This window comes from Orcinus orca, chromosome 3 (genome assembly GCF_937001465.1).
Source record: "Orcinus orca chromosome 3, mOrcOrc1.1, whole genome shotgun sequence".
Taxonomy (NCBI): Eukaryota; Metazoa; Chordata; class Mammalia; order Artiodactyla; family Delphinidae; genus Orcinus; species Orcinus orca.
In genome coordinates, this window is record NC_064561.1 from 83,723,153 (window position 1) to 83,739,941 (window position 16,789).

Genomic DNA, 16,789 nt, shown 5'->3' on the forward strand with positions numbered 1-16,789 from the left:
TCTTTGAGTTTCTGAGCAGTCTGTTACTTTTTTGTTAAACGGATTGGGCAAGTGCTTGGCACTTCCTGTATCAAGTTACTTTGTATTTTTGGTTTTTAAGTGCTTACATTGCAGATAGATAATTTTATATGTTCTAAAATTGATTGGGAGAGTCTGAAATTTTAACACCTTTTTGTGGTCCTGTAGCAACAGACATTTCATTTGTAAGTGGCATTTACTGTATTTATACTGATTGCTCTTACTAAATTGTCATCGGTGCCTGGGAGTTGAGTTATGACCATGGTAGAGAGATGAGTGAATGACCAAGTGAGTAGGTGAGTGAATAAGAAGTTTCCTCAGTACTATATGTAACAGCAGACCTTTCATCAGGTATTTTCATGTGAAACAAAGTTTACCTTTAAAATGTTTGTGATTCCTTTTCACGGAGAAAGCCTAGTTCCACGTGTAAGGCTAGCACACACTGCGCGGAAGGTGTATTACTACGTCTTCCCGGTATGTGTGGTGCCGTGTCTGTATAAATTGCAAGAGTTCCTTTACAGGTATATCCCAGTGATTTCTATATAGACTTGGGATCCTGTTGCTTCCAGCAGGTGTGGAAGTTTTGAGTATGATTTAAGGATGTATTAAGCACTGCATGAACAATTTAAGATTACAACAGGCAAGTCTGGTCAGATGACTTTCTCATCTACTTACTGCTCTGTCCAGATACGTCCCAGCCCGAATCTGAGTCCTCAGATTGCCCCAGTACATATTGCTTGTCCTCAGCCACCTCAGAATGGACTGACTGACCTGGTTCTTACAGTCTATAAAAAGGGTCCCCTGGTAGCTATGGATGGACTTTGAAAATTTGGCCTCTCACTACCATTGTGTCTGGCTTGACTGAATACTGACTTGACTTTTTTATTGATATAATTCACATACCATAGGATTCACCATTTTAAAGTATGCACTTCCGTGATTTTTAGTATATTCACACGGTTGTGCAGCCATCATTGCTATCTAATACCGAAACGTTTTCACCATCCCCTAAAGAAGCACCACGCTCATTAGCAATCATTCCCCTTTTACCCCTCTCCCCAGCCCTTGACAGCCACTTAGCTACTTTCTGTCTCTGTGGATTTGCCTATTCTGGACATTTCATATAAATGAAATTCCAAATTTGATCCTAAAATTGGAAACCTTAAGTATTTTTGTATGCCCAGCTTCTATGGTATATAGCATTTTATCAGATGTTAAATTAAATGAAACAGATGCAGAAGGCCCAAATAAGGGTATAACATTTATCAATCAGTTAGTATAGCTCAGCTGTTCTTATCCATTACCTAGTAAAGCAGTGACCTAAAATAGAGAATGGTAGATAATGTTCTGCCGTAACACCTCTGAGCAGTCCTCTTATGCTGGAAATGGATTATTGATACAGGGCATGTGTCATGCCACTGGTATCCTGTCAAAATTGCACACTTTCCCACGTGATTTCTAGAGTGGGGATAAGGAGAAGCATGGTTAACTAGAATAGAAGGTCCATGAGGACAGAGGTTAGGTCTGTCTTACTTTCTGCCATTTGCCAGGACTACTATCTTTTCATTCCTTGATTGTAGGAGTGGATCAGATACTTCATTATACGTTTGTAGTGCCTTTGTTGGCAAATTCTGAAATTAGTGAAAATTAATGGCTACTTTTTCATCCCAACCTCTAAAGGTAAAATTGGAGCATCCTTGAAACTTGGAATTGTAATGCCTTCATGTATTATAAAATTAAGGTCTTATTATCCTTTTAAAAAAGAATAATGACAAAATCAACACAAAACAGTACTGGTTATTTAATTTAGCAGGTAGTCCAGAATATGGACATAAATTTGAGTGAGAATTTTTCACAGTGGATTACTAGTTCCCTAAATTAGGCTTAATATCTTTTCGATTGAGGTAGTCTGTTAGTTTGGTAGTCTGGTAGTTTGTTGCTACTGTGAGGTAGTCTTATTGTTGGTTGGTGGTCTTATTAATTGACGAAATGGTTTGTGTGGGAGTGCTGAATAAAGTCTGGGTGGATAATTTTTAACATGGTATGACTTGAAAATTCAAATCCGTCTTTGATATTTGTGTTTTGGCAACTGGGACAAAGGCCTCAGAACCCAGACTTTCCAGCATGCACTTCTTCTGCCACCTGCCTTAGAACACAATCTATGTATCTTCCTATCCGATGGGCCCTCGGCTTCTGTGACTTGGCAGACAAAGACATAACTCCTCCATCTTGGTGTAAATGTGGAAGTACAGACGGAAATGTTTAAGCACCTAAATTTTTCACTGAAACCAAAAGCACTAGAGTGCTCACTGATTTTGTTATATAACCTCTATTTGGCATCAAATTAGAACCCACTATTGTTAGGAATGTAACAGTAGAAGGGCTGCTATATACTTAAATCTCATTTTATTTGCTTCTCTGGGGGTTGTCTTCATGTTTTCTTTAGAAATGTTTTTACAGATGTAGGCTCTTCAGATATAAAGTTGCTGAAATAGAGACTCAGAAGTTTAGCTTTCAAATTGAAGGGGGGTGGAAATCTGTTTAGAAAGATTAATTTATAGATAAATAATTTACTGACTCTGATACGTTAATGTACAATAATCCCTAGAGGCTTTTAAAGATGTAGTCATTATATTCTTAGGGTTTCTAAGAATGTTAAACCTGTCATTCATAATAGGAGAGAACTAAAATAGGGTCCATTTATAATTTCTTCTTGGAAACATTTCATCCACAAATTCACAGACAAATATTTTTTCTTTTCCAAATAGCTTATCTAATAGTTGGACAGCACAACCCTTTTCTTGATTAACATGTTAACTAGTCAAAAGCATGCAGATTCATTGGATGAGTGCTGAATTTTCCTCAATATTTTAGATTAGAACTTGGCCAGGGCAAATGAAATATTATTGCAAAATCCTACTTTGACATTATTGTAAATTTTAGTGAATGCCAACCCAATAGTGAGAGAGTCTATGCCTAGATTTGCTCATTTTTTAAGCAAATTCTCATATTAATGAATAGATGGAGCAAGGTGAAAAGTATTAAAGAACTCATTTCTATGACTTCTTTCTGTAATCTGAAAAATTGAGAAAGATTTGGTTACTAAAATTTCCATCTGTTTTCTTGAGAGAAATTCTGAATTTCAAGCAAGGCTGTTATTGCATTACTTGAATTCAGTTCAGATTGTGTGCCAAGATGCCCTGAAAATGGGATGTCAAATCAAGAACTTGAGATATTAATATTCAGCACATATCTTGAGTCATCCTGTTTAGATTGGATGAGATAGTATAGCAGACTGGTGTAGTGCCCGGTTGTTGCCTCAAGGAAGGAACTTTCAATTCCTGATTGAGCTTCATTGTTGGCAGATGAGATTAATGGTATTCTCTTGAAGGTTTCTGGCAGAAGTTTATTTAGGTAACCAACTGAAATTTGTAAAATTTGCACAAAGAGAATAAAGGTACCAAATAGGAAAGTTTTATAAATAGTCTTCAGAAGTGATTTAGCCCACAGACTTTTTTTCACCAATAAAAACTGTAATAGCTAGCCCACATTTGGCCTACCACCTCTCTCCCTGTTATCAGTCCACACTTCTTTCTCTCTTATCTCCCTATGAATGTGTAAGTGTTTACTGGGAACAAATGACACCCAAAATTTGTCTGTAAAAGATTCTTTATAAACCCCCCAAAAACGAAAAGGAAGAAAGAAAGAAAAACGGGGGAAAGAAAGAGTGGAAAGAAGAGCTCACACCTCAATTTTCCTGTGGTATACCTTTTCTTTTTCTTCCTAAGGTCTATAAAATTGTCAGATGGGTTCACTGGTTCGATTACTCTTTACCCCTTATATTATCACTTGAACCTCAGTGTCACTGTCCAGATCTATCTGAATATGTCTATGAATCTAGCAGTATACGTACACATGAGAAGTAATTGTCAATCTAGTATATTCTGGCATGAATCTAAGCTTAAAATTTGGAGCACATGTGCAGTATTCATTTCAATGCTTCCTTCAGTGTGTGTACATAGTTAGCAGTTGCTAGTGGCATGCTGTTCTACCAAGTGAAAGAGAATAATCTGCCTGTTCCACAGAGATCAAATTATAGATTTATATACATTTATTATATATAATATATATATATACACATACACACTATATGTAAGTGCTTTATGTAGTATACAGTTCTACATACAGTTGATTATTGAACAATGCATGTGTTAGCAGTGCCAACCCTGGCAGTCAAAAATCCACCTGTAACTTTAGGACGACCCTCCTACCTGCGGTTCTGCATCTGAAGATTCAACCACAGATCACATAGTTCTATAGTATATATTTGTATAAGTGGACCCATACAGTTCAAACCCATGTTGTTCAAGGGTCAACTGTAGTTATATATAAAGTATTACTATTGTTCTTCCTAGTATGTAATCTTGGGAAGAGATTATACCCTTCATGGTTATCAGGAAAAACTACAGGTGACAGTGCACCTCCAATCCCTTCATGTAATCAACAGCAAAGAATGACCAAAATAGCATTTCTGCATTTTCCTTCTCCTCATCCTTTATCCACTCACTGTTCTGTTTCTGATAGATTCTGTTACTATAAAGTAGAGTAAGCAACAAAGTTTCCAATCACAGCTTTATTAGTAGAAGCTTTGCTCATGCATGTTATTTTATATCAAGAATTTTTCTCAAATTTTGTAAGAGTATTTGGATACTAAATTTGATATTAAAAGTAGCATCAAACTTGTTTGAACCAGAGGAACAATTTATGTCATAAGCTACATCAGAGCAGTTGCTAGTCACACTAAAACTTCAGAGGTAGGTATAGGGGGAGAATGAGAGAAACAACAACAAACCAGTATGTTTATAAGCCTGTGCTCCCAAAGCTTAGCTAGCAAAGCGGGGTGTGTATGTAGGCAAACTCAGCTGGAATCTAAGATGGCCTTAAAATCCATAGCGTCCAAAGCATTTCCATAGAATGTGTCAATAGCCAATTCTGGGTACGAGTGACAATAGCAGTCAAGTGAGAAAACGCATTTGTCAAAATCCAACATCCATTCCTGATAAACACTCCCAGCAAACTAAGAATATAAGGGAACTTCTTCAATCTGATAAAGGACATCTACAGGACCCTATAGCTAACATACTTAATAGTAAAAGAGTGAGTGCTTTCCCAAAAGATCAAGAACAAAACAGTATCTGCTCTCATTATCTCTGTTCAAGACTGTATGAAAGGTTCATAGCCAGTGAAATAAGGCAGAAAAGAACCAGATAATGGAGTAGGAGATACCAGCCTTCATTCTTCAAGAAAATATAACAAGTATGCAGCTATTCATGAATGAAAACAGCCCTGGGAGGACTCAAGAGTCCAATTAAGAGCCTATAGCAACACAGTGGAACCAAACGAGAATAACTGCACGACAAAGATCTCCGAGAAGATCAGCATAGCTGAGGTGTCCAGAGACAGCTAGGAACCAAAAAATAAAAAAGGTGAAGGCTATCGGTGTCAGCCACATGGCAAAGGCCACCACATTCCCCATGGCATGCTCTGTGGAGAATCCCAACAGACTTTGCCACTGAGGATCTCAACAGCCCCCATGACAGTATGGACTACTCCATTGTGTTTGTGCATATGAATCCCAATGGCCTGCTCCACAGAGAATACAAGCAGATTCACTACTGAGGTAAGCAACAACCATTGCCATAATGGACCCCTCAGAGAGGAGATACTACAACCCCCCAAGAAAGAGTCTGGTGTCCTGGGACCAAGGATGCCACCCCTCCCACCAAGCCCCATACCTACCCCAGACCCCAGAGCCACAGCTGTTCTGCATGTCCCAAAACTTCAGACCCTGACTGTGCATGTGCTCTTTGTGTGCCTGTTCTGTGTGTACCCACATCTTGGGCACTGGAGTCAACACCACTGAGGGCTAGGCAGTGCCCCAGATTCTGGAGTTACTGTCTCTACAAATGCACCCACTCTCCAGCTCCCAGCTCCTTGGCTGCTCAGCTTGCACCAACATCTCAGATACCAGAGCAACCACCACTGTGGGCAGCCAGTGCCCCAATCCCCGGAGCCGCTGTTGCTCTGTGGACATCCACTCCAGAGCCCAACTTCATAGCTGTTCCATGGTGCCTATGCATCAGACACCAATGCCAACTCTACCACGATGGCTCTCATGAGCTGGACGTGGATCCAAAAGGGATACCCTTTGCCAATGACAACCCCAGCAGGAGAAGAAAGATCAGGAGTTCCCTAGAAGACTTTACCACCAAAGACCCCATCAGACCCCACCACTGCTTCAGACAGTCAGAGCCCTGGCCAATGAAGACCCCAGCAATCTTTGTGAACAGTGACCTCAGCTGATGGAGCTGCAGGGAGCAGCAGCACCAGGACTTACCTGGAGCCAGAACTACCACACCCCACTCAGCCACTGCCCTTGTACCACATGCTGATGATCTTTTCCCACCAAAACCTGTCCATAAATTCTGGAAGAGGTTACTGTTCCATCAAATGCAGAGACATCAACACAAGCCTACAATAAAGGTGAAAAATCAAGGAAGCATGACACAACCAAAGAAACACAATAATTTTCCAGTAATCAACTCCAAAGAAATAAAAACTATGAATTGATAGAGAATTCAAGATAATTGGTTTAAGGAAGACTAGTGAGCTATAAGAGAATACAAATAGACAAATTAGGAAAACAATACATAAACCAAATGAGAAGCTCAACAGAGAGAGAGAAATCATAAAAACAAAACAAAACAAAATCCAAAACAAAAACATATTCTGGAGCTCAAGATTATAATGGAATGAAAAAAAATGCAAGAAGAACATCAACAGCAGGCTTTAATGATACAGAAGAAAGAATCTGTGAACTTGAGAACAGGTCATTTGTTATTATCCAGTCAGAGGAGAATAAAGAAAAAAGAATGAAAAACAGTGAAGAAATCCTATGTGAATTACGGGATACCATTAAGTGAAACAATATATGTATTATGAGAGTACCAAAAGAGAGAAAGGGGGCAGAAAGCTTATGTAAAGAAATAATGACTAGAGAGATCAAGATGGTGGAGTAGGAGGACGCTAAGCTTGTCTCCCCTCCATGAACACATCAAAAAAATATATATATATATACATGTGGAGCAATTCTCACTGAAAACAAACTGTAGACTGGCAGAAAGACTATAAAGGCGATAAAGAAACCAAGGCTGTAAAGAAAGAGCCACACAAAGTCAGGTAGGAAGGAAAGAGAAGTGATCATCTCAGGACCTGCACCCCTGGGAGGGGACACAGAAGGGGGGTATTACACAGGCCTGGAGATACTTCCTGGGAAGTGAGTGGTTCAAACCACATATGGGACGTGCCAGACCTTGAGTCCAATACCAGGAAGATGAGTCCCCTTGGCTTGTTTGAGGACCAGTAAGACTGGTAGGGGGGCTGTGAGAAACTTGGACTGCACTTGTGAAGTGCAAGCACATGCTTCCTTGTTCCCCAAACAAGGCTGAGTAAGCAGTTTGAGACTGCCTGGGACTCTGGCCAGTTTCCCATGACACCCCACCATGCACCCTGGCCCACACTGAGTGCCCACTCTGGCCCCTCTTGCTCTGTGGGGCAGCATCCCACTAGGATGAAGGTTGCTGCTGCCAGGGGGAATGTGCAGTTGTGGAGGACGGAGCTGGCTTATACCTGGCACTACATCTGAATGGGTTTGGAGTGGCCCTTCCTGGCACTCTTGGAGGCAGCAGATCAGGAGTGGTCTGGAACTCTGAATGGTATATGGGACCACTCCAGTACAGGCCCTGGCCTGCACTGGGTACCTGATCTGGCCCCTCTTGCTCCAACTCTGCTTCCATCTGGAGCTAAGGTATTAACGCTGGGCGGAGTAAGGAGCACACACTTAGAACAGAACCAGCTTGGATCCAAACCTCAGGGCCTCTTCTTTAGCACCTTGAGACCTGAAGCCACCCTCAATACAGTGGTGTCAGGCACTGAACATAGGAGAAGCCCCAGCTCACACCTGGCTCTGGCTCTAGCTCTGCCATCTCTGTGGCCCACCTCAGTGATAGCTGTCAGCATACCCTGGGGGAAGACATGACTCGTGTTCTCCCATCAAAAGCCACTAGACACACACACACTGTAGATGGACACACCCACATAAGGACACCCCTTCAAGACCAGGATGGGTAACTCTTACATCTAATTTCATAGAAATAGAGAACCTTATGGAAAATGAAAAGACAGGAATTTGTTTCAAATGCAAGAATAAGAAAAAAACCTCTGCACACATCCTGAGCTGACATGTCAGTGCATCCATTTCTCACCAGGATCTCTACCTGAATCACCAGGTGAAAGGCCTCTGCCCACAACACATTATAAACAAGTGAAACTAGACAGAGCACAAAGGAAAACAAAAGCTTTGTAGGGTCTGAGGACAAGAAGGCAGAGTAGAAGGACCTGAGCTCACCTGCTCTCATGAAAACACCCAAATCACAACTAACTGCTGAACAACCATCAACAAAAGAGACTCGAACCTACTGAAAATGATATTCTACTTCCAAAGACAAAGAAGAAGCAACAACAAGATGGGGGCAGACACCAGAAGCAGCAGCAACTAAATTCCTGCAGCCTGTGGGACTGCAAACACAGAAAGTTAGACGAAATGAGATGGCAGAGGAATATGTTCCAGATGAAGGAACAAGATAAAACCCCAGAAGAACAAGTGAAACAGAGATAGGCAATCTACCTAAAAAAATAATTCAGAGAAATGATAGTAAAGATGATCCAAGATCTCAGAAAAAGAATGGAGGCACAGACCAAGAAGACATAAGAAATGCTTAACAAAGAGCTAGATGATATAAAAAACAAAACAAAACAAAAAAACAAACAAACAGAGTTGAACAATACAATAACTGAAATGAAAATACACCAGAAGGAATCAATAGGAAAATAAATGAGGCAGAAGAACAGATAAGTGAGCTGGAAGAAAGAATTGTGGAAAGCATTACCGTGGAACAGAATAAAGAAAAAAGAATGAAAAGAAATTAGGACACTTTAAGAGACATCTGGGACAACATCAAATTCACCAACATTCACATTATAGGGGTCCCAGAAGGCGAAGAGAGAGAGAAAAGGCCTGAGAAAATACGTGAAGAGATAATAGCTGAAAACTTCCCTAACATCGGAAAGGAAACAGTCACCCAAGTTCAGGAAGCACAGAGAGTCCCAGGAAGGATAAACCCAAGGAGGAACACACTGAGGAACATATTAATCAAATTGACAAAAATTAAAGACAAAGAGACAATATTAAAGCAACAAGGGAAAAGCAACAAACAACATACAAGGAAATTCCCATAAAGTAATCAGCTGATTTCTCAGCAGAAACTCTGTGGGTCAGAAGGGAGTGGCATGATATATTTCAAGTGATAAAAGGGAAAGGCCTACAGCCAAGAATACTCTACCCATCAAGGCTCTCATTCAGATTTGACAAAGAAATCAAAAGCTTTACAGACAAGCAAAAGCTAAGAGAATTCAGCACCACTAGACCAGCTTTGTAACAAATGCTAAAGGAACTTCTCTAGAAGGAAAGGAAAGGTCACAACTAGAAACAAGAAAATTACAAATGGGAAGGCTCACCAGTAAAGGCAAACGTAAATGTAGTAGATCATCCACACACAAATATGATATCAAAACCAGCAATTGTGAGAAGAGGAGAGTACAAATGCAGGATATTGGATGTGCATTTGAAATTAAGAGACCAGCAACTTAAAACAGTTGTGTATATATATAGACTGCTACATCAAAAACTCATGGTAACCACAAACCAAAAGTCTACAATAGATGTACACACAAAAAAGAAAATGCAATACAAACACAACACTAAAGATAGTCATCAAATCACAATAGAACAAAAGAGGAAGGGAAGAAAAAAGACCTACGAAAACAAGTCCAAAACAATGAATAAAATGGCAATAAGAACATACACATCAATAATTACCTGAAATGTAAACAGATTAAACCAAAAACATAGACTGGCTGAATGCATACAAAAACAACACCCATATATGTGCTGTCTAAAAGAGACACACTTCAGATCTAGGGACACATACAGAACGAAAGTGAGGGGATGGAAAAAGGTATTTCATGCAAATGAAAATCAAAAGAAAGCTGGAGTAGCAATACTGATATCAGACAAAATAGACCTTAAAAAAAAAGACTGTTACAAGAGACAATGAAGGACACTACATAATGATCAAGCAATCTATCCAAGAAGAAGATATAGCAATTGTAAATATATATGCACCCAACATAGGAGCACCTCAATATATAAGGCAAATGCTAACAGCCATAAAAGGAGAAATTGACAGTAACACAATAATAGTGAGGGGCTTTAATACCCCATTTACATCAAGGGACAGATCATCCAGACAGAAAATCAATAAGGAAACACAGGCCTTAAATGACACATTAGACCAGATGGACTTAATTGATATTTATAGCGCATTCCATCCAAAAGCAGACAATACACCTTCTCAAGTGCACATAGAACATTCTCCAGGATAGAGCACATGCTGGGCCACAAAGCAAGCCTCAGTAAATTTAAGAAAATTGAAATCATATCTAGCACCTTGCCTGACCACAACACTATGAGATTAGAAATCAACTACAAGAAAACAATTGTGAACACAAACATGTGAAGGCTAAACAATATATTACTAAACAACCACTGGATCACTGAACAAATCAAACAGGAAATAAAAAATACCTAGAGACAAATGAAAACGAAAACAGGATGATCCAAAACATATGAAATGTGGCAAAAGCAGTTCTAAGAGGGAACTTTATAGCAATACAATCTTACCTCAGGAAATAAGAAAAATCAAAAATAAGCAACCCAACCTTATACCTAAGCAACTAGAGAAAGAACAAATAAAACCTAGAGTTAGCTGAAAGAAAGAAATCATAAAAATCAGAGCAGAAATAAAAGAAATAGAGATGAAGAAAACAATAGAAAACATCAATGAAACTAAAGGCTGGTTCTTTGAAAAAATAAGCAAAATTGATAAACCTTGAGCCAGACTCATCAAGATAAAAAGGGAGAGGGCTCAAATCAATAAAGTTAGAAATGAAAAAGGAGAAGTTACAACTAACACCATAGAATTACAAAGGATTATAAGACACCACTACAAGAAACTATATGCCAATAAAATGGACAATCTAGAAGAAATGGAAAAATTTCTAGAAAGGTACAATCTCCCAAATCTGAACCAGGAAGAAATAGAAAGTATAAACAGACCAATCACAAGTACTGAAATTGAAACTCCCAATGAACAAAAGTACAGGACCAGATGGCTTCACAGGCGAATTCTATCAAACATTTAGAGAATAGTTAACACTGATCCTTCTGAAACTGTATCAAAAAAACTGCAGAGGAAGAAACACTCCTTAACTCATTCTATGAGGCCATCATTCTGATACCAGTACCAGAGAAAGATACTGCAAAAAAAAAAAAGAATTAAAGACCAATATCACTGATGAACATAGACGTAAAAGTCCTCAACAAAATACTTGCAAACCGAATCCAACAGTGCATTAAAAGGATTATGCACCATGTAAAGTGGAATTTATCGAAGGGATGCAAGGATTTTTTCAGTAACTGCAAATCAGTGTGATACTCCATGTTTACAAATTGAAAAATAAAACCATATGTTCATGCTCACTTTGGCAGCACATATGCTAAAATTAGAATGATACAGAGAACATTAGCATGGCCCCTGTGCAAGGATGAAATGGAAATTCATAAAGCATTTCATATTTTTAACAGATATAAAGGGAGAAATTGATAGGAATACAATAATACTAGGAGAATTTAACACCCTACTCACATCAATAGACAGATCTTCCATACAGAGAATCAATAAGGCAACAGAGATACTAAATGATACACTAGAACAGTTAGATTTAATTGAGATTTTTAGGAAATTACATCCAAAAAACCAGAATACACATTCTTTTTGGTACACGTAGAACATTCTCTAGGATTGAACACATACTAGGGCACAAAACAATGCTCAGCAAATTTAAGAGTATAGAAATTATCTCAAGCATCTTTTCCGACCACAACAGCATGAAACTAGAAATTAATGACAGAAAAAGAAATGAGGAAAAACAATTACACAGAGACTAAAAAACATGCTACTAAAAAACCAATGGGTCAATGATGAAATCAAAGAGGAAATTTAAAAATACTCAGAGACAAATGACAATGAACACACAAAATCTGTGGGATACAGAAAAGCAGTTCTTAGAGGGAAGTTCATAATAATACAGGCTGTCTTCAAAAATATAAGAAAAATCTCAAATAAACAACCTAACCTACCACTTAAAAGAATTAGAAAAAGAAGAAGAAACAAAACTTAGAGTCAGCAGAGGGAAGGAAATAATAAAGATCAAAGAGGAAATAAATAAAATAGAAATTTAAAAAAATAGAAAAATTCAATAAAACCAAGATCTGACTCTTTGAAAGGATAAACAAGATTGACAAATCTCTGGCTTGGCTCCCCAAGAAGAAAAAAGAGAGAGAACCCAAATAAACAAAATGAGAAATGGAAAAGGAGACATAACAACAGATACTGCAGAAATATAAAAAACCTTAAGGGACTACTATGAACAATTATATTAAAACAAATTCAACAATCTATAAAAAATGGACAAGTTTCTAGAAACATACAGTGCACCAAAATTGAATGACAAAGGAATTAGATAATTTGAACAGACTGATCACTAGAAGTGAAATAGAATCTGTAATTTAAAAAATCCCTACAAACAAAAGTCCAGGACCAGATGGCTTCACAGGCAAATGCTGCCAAACATACAAGGAAGAAGTCATACCAATCCTTCTCAAACTCGTCCAAAAAACTGAAGAGGAGGGAACACTCCCAAAGACATTCTATGAAGCCACCATCTCCCTGATACAAAAACCAGACAAAGACACCACCAAAAAAGAAAATTGCAGGCCAATATCTTTGATGAACATAGATGCAAAAGTTCTCAACAAAATATTAGCAAACCGTATCCAACAACCCATAAAAAAGATCATACACCACAACCAAGTGGAATTCTTCCTAAGTTCACAAGGATGGTTCAACATACACAAATCAATCAACATTATATACCACATCAAAAAAAGAAAAGACAAAAAACACATGATCATCTCAATAGATGCAAAAAAAGCATTTGACTAAATTCAACATCCAATCATGATAAAAACTCTTATCAAAGTCGGTATAGAGGGAACATATCTCAAAATAGTAAAAGCTATTTTGACAAACCCACAGCCAATATAATACTCAATGGTGAAACATTGAAAGTCTTCCTGCTAAAATCTGGAACAAGACAAGAATGCTCACTCTCATCTCTTCTATTCAACACAGTATTAGAAGTCCTGGCCACAGCAATGACACAAGAAAAAGAAATAAAACATATCCAAATTGGAAGGAAAGAGGTAAAACTGTTATTATATGCAGATGATATGATACTATGTATAGAAAACCCTAAAGACTTCACACAAAAAGTACTAGAACTGATAAACGAATTCAGCAAGGTAGCAGGATACAATGTTAACATACAGAAATTAGTTACATTTCTTTACACCAACAATGAAACATCAGAAAGGGAATGCTAAAAAAAATAATAACTTTTAAAATCACAACCCCAAAACTAAAATAAATAGGAATAAACCTCACCAAGGAGGTGAAAGACATGTTGAGAACTATAAAACATTAATAAAGAAAATTGAAGATGATTCAAAGAAATGGAAAGATATCCCATGCTCTTGGATTGGAAGAATTAATATTGTTAAAATGGCCATACTACCCAAAGCAATCTACAGCTTTAACGTGATCCCTATCAAATTACCCATGACATTTTTCATAGAACTAGACCAAATTATCGTATAATTCATATGGAACCATAAAAGACCCAGAATTACCAAATCAATCCTGAAGAAAAAGAACAAACCAGGAGCATAACCATCCCAAACTTCAGACAATACTACAAAGCTACAGTAATCAAAGCAACATGGTACTGGCACAAAAACAGACATATGGAGCAACAGAATAGAATAGAGAGCCCAGAAATAAACCCACACATCTACAGTAAATTAATCTTTGGCAAAAGAGGCAAGAATATACAATGGGAAAAAGACAGTATTTTCAGCAAGTGGCGCTGGGAAAGTTGGATAGCCACATGTAACTCAATGAAGTTAGAACACACCTTCTTACCATACACAGAAATAAACTCAAAATGGCTTAAAAACTTAAATATAAGACATAACACCATAAAAATCCTAGACGAGAACATGGGCAAAACATTCTCTAACATAAATTGTACCAATGTTTTCTTAGGTCAGTCTCCCAAGGCAAAAGAAATAAAAACAAAAATAAACAAATGGGATATAATCAGACTTACAAGCTTTTGTGCAGGAAAGGAAACCATAAACAAAATGAAAGGACAACCCACAGAATAAAAGAAAATATTTTTAAATGATGTGACTGACAAAGGATTGATCTCCAAAATATACAAACAGCTCATGCAGCTCTATATAAAAAAAACTACCCAATCAAAAAAGAGGCAGATCTAAATAGACATTTCTCCAAAGAAAGCACACAGATGGCCAAGAAGCACATGAAAAGATGCTTAACATAGCTAATTATTAGAGAAATGCAAGTCAGAACTACAATGAGGTATCATCTCACACTAGTCAGACGGCCATCATTAAAACCTCTACAAACAATAAATTCTGGAGAGGGTATGGAGAAAAGGGAACCCTCCTACACTGTTGGTGGGAATGTAAATTGGTGCAGCCACTATGGAAAACAGTATGAAGGTTCCTCAGAAAACTAAAAATAGAGCTGTCATATGATCCAGCAATCCCACTCCTAGGCATATATCTGGAGAAAACCACACTTTGAAAAGATACATGCACCCCTATGTTCACAAAAGCACTATTCATAATAGCCAAGACACGGAAACAACCTAAATGTCCATTGACAGATGAATGGATAAAGAAGATGTGGTACATATATACAATAGAGTATTACTCAGCCATAAAAAAGAATGAAATAATGCCATTTGCAGAAACATGGATGAACCTAGAGATTATCATACTATGTAAAGTAAGTCAGAAAGAGAAAGACAAGCACCATATGATATCAATTATATGTGGAATCTAAAATATGACCAAAATGAACCTATCTGTTAAACAGAAACAGAATGACAGACTAAGAGAATGGACTGGTGGTTGCCAAGGGGGAGGAGAGTGGGATAAGGATGGACTGGGATTTGGGGATTAGCAGATGCAAACTGGCATAATTAGAATGGATAAAAAACAAGGTCCCACTGTCTCACAGAGGGAATTATATCCAATCTCCTGTGGTAAACTATAATGGAAAAGAATATGAAAAAGAATGTGTGTGTATGTATATGTATGTATGTACATATATATATATATATATATAAAATGAAGTCACTTTGCTGTACAGCAGAAATTAACACAACATTGTAAATCAACTACACTTCAATTAAACAAAAAGAAAAAAAACCCCATATTATCATCTCAATAGATGCAGAGAAAGCTTTTGACAAAATTCAACATCCATTTATGATAAAAACTCTCCAGAAAATGGGCATAGAGGGAACATACCTCAACATGATAAAGGCAATATATGATAAACCCAGAGCTAACATCATACTCAATGGTGAAAAGCTGAAAGCATCTCCTCTAAGATCAGGAACAAGATAAGTATGTCCATTCTCACCACTTTTATTCAACATAGTTCTGGAAGTCCTAGCCATAGCAGTCCAAGAAGAAAAAGAAATAAAACAAGTCGAAATTGGAAAAGAAGTAAAACTGTTACTGTTTGCAGATGACATGATACTATACATAGAAAATCCTAAAGATGCTACCAGAAAACTACTAGAGCTCATTAATGAATTTGGTAAAGTTGCAGGATATAAAATTAATACACAGAAATCTGTTGCATTTCTATACACTAACAATGAAACATCAGAAAGAGAAATTCAAGAAACAGCCCCATTTACTATCACATCAAAAAGAATAAAATACCTACCTAAGGAGGCAAAAGACCTGTACTCTGAAAACTGTAAGATGCTGATGAAAGAAATCAAAGATGACACAAACAGATGGAAAGATATACCATATTCTTGGAATGCAATAATCAATATTGTCAAAATGACTGTATCACTCAAGACAATCTACAGATTAAATGCAATCCCTATCAAATTACCAATGGCAATTATCTTTTTTGCAGATCTAGAACAAAAATCTTAAAATTTGTATGGAAACACAAAAGATGCCAAATAGCCAAAACAATCTTTAGTAAGAAAAATGGAACTGAAGGAATCAGGCTACCTCACTTCAGACTCTACTACAAAGCTACAGTAAGCAAAACAGTATGATATTGGCACAAAGACAGACTTATAGATCAGTGGAACAGGATAGAAAGCCCAGAAATAAACCCACACGCCTATGCTCAATTAATCTACAGCAAAAGAGGCAAGAATATACAATGGAGAAAAGACAGTCTCTTCAGTAAGTGGTGCTGGGAAAACTGGACAGCTACATGTAAAAGAATGAAATTACAACATTCTCTAATACCATACACAAAAATAAACTCAAAAAGGATTAAAGACCTAAATGTAAGACCAGATACTGTAAAACTCTTAGAGGAAAACACAGGCAGAACACTCT

The 16,789-nt window shown here is 37.6% G+C and overlaps 1 non-coding gene across 1 annotated transcript; it reads left to right on the forward strand.

The window, feature by feature from the left end:
• Nucleotides 1–11,730: 11,730 nt before the first annotated feature.
• Nucleotides 11,731–11,837, forward strand: LOC117200571 (U6 spliceosomal RNA). Its single transcript, XR_004482166.1, has one exon. It is a non-coding gene; the product is annotated as a U6 spliceosomal RNA (small nuclear RNA).
• Nucleotides 11,838–16,789: the final 4,952 nt, after the last annotated feature.